The sequence below is a fragment of the Sorex araneus genome, chromosome 5, assembly GCF_027595985.1.
Source record: "Sorex araneus isolate mSorAra2 chromosome 5, mSorAra2.pri, whole genome shotgun sequence".
NCBI lineage: Eukaryota > Metazoa > Chordata > Mammalia > Eulipotyphla > Soricidae > Sorex > Sorex araneus.
This window is the reverse complement of record NC_073306.1, coordinates 48,180,944-48,182,300: the sequence shown is the minus strand read 5'-3', so window position 1 is coordinate 48,182,300 and position 1,357 is coordinate 48,180,944.

Here is a 1,357-nt window from a genome sequence, read left to right as displayed (position 1 = left end):
GCCGTGTGACGTCACCTTTACTTTGGGCCTGGGGTGGTACTGCAGGGTCATGTGGTCCAGCCAGCTGGTTGTGGCACGTCACCCAGGGGATAGTGGAAGGGACACAAAAAGGGTGGCCAGAGGCCTTCACTCTTGTTGGCCTCAGAACTTGTTCTTGTGCTGGGGATACGGTACAGTGGGCTGAGTGCAAGCTTGACGTGTGGGAGCTCTGGGTTCAATTCCCAGCACTGCATGATCCGCAGCACCTTAAGAAGTGTACTGGGGGGCTAGAGTGATAACACAGCGGGTAGGGTGTTTGCTTTGCACGCGGCCAACACGAGTTCGATTCCCAGCATCCCATATGGTCCCCGGAGCACCGCCAGGAGTAATTCCTGAGTGCAGAGCCAAGAGTAACCCCTGTCCATCGCCATGTGTGACCCAAAAAGAAAAAAAAAAGTGTACTGGGGGCTGGAATGAGAGTACAGCAGGTATGGCAATTGCCTTGCAGGCAGCCAACCTGGGTTCGAGCCCTAGTATCCCAGGAGTGATCAGGAGCACCACCAAGCGTGATCTCTGAGCACAGAGCCAGGAATAGGTCCTGTGTACTGCCATGTATGACCCCAAACCAAAATTGATAGGGACCCGAGTGAGAGTACAGCGAGTAGGACGTTTGCCTTGCACATGGCCAGCTGGGGTTCATCCCCGGCATTCCATATGGTCCCCAAGCATGCCAGGAATAATTCCTGAGTGCAGAGCCAGGAATAACCCCTGAGCATCACCAGGTGTGACCCAAAAACAAGAAATAAAACAAAAAAAACTCAAAAAAGATAAAGCACCAAATACAGGATCTGAAACTGATGTCTGATTGGTGGGGGAATGGGGCGGAGGATGAGAAATCCAAAAATTAGAGAATATCATTCAGTCAGCAGGGAGCTCAGGTATATCTGTGCCAGCCTCCTGCTTGCTGTTGAAATGGAGAAACTAAGACCCACAGGTAGAAAGGGACCTGCCATAGCTTTGAAACAGTCCCACACCCTGATCTCATTTTGTTTGTTTCCCCAAACTTCCACTTTATTTTCAGGCCTGGACTCGGCAAGATGTGGGTTCTCCCAACTGTGGGGCACTGAAGAGAAAAGACTCAGGGGCTGAGTCATTTAAAGTGATGTGACATTCCTCCCGCAGGGACTCAGAGGGTGTGCTGGGATGGCTAACTCAGCTGCACGAGGTGATGGTGACGGAAGAAAAGGCGTCCGACTTTCCCGCTTACCTGCATTTTATCATTCCAACACACTTTCCTAGCAACTTCTTTCTGGCCTCTAACCAGAGTTCTTCGGGTACCATCGGAAGCCTGTCCCATTCTCAGGGGGAAGTGATGACT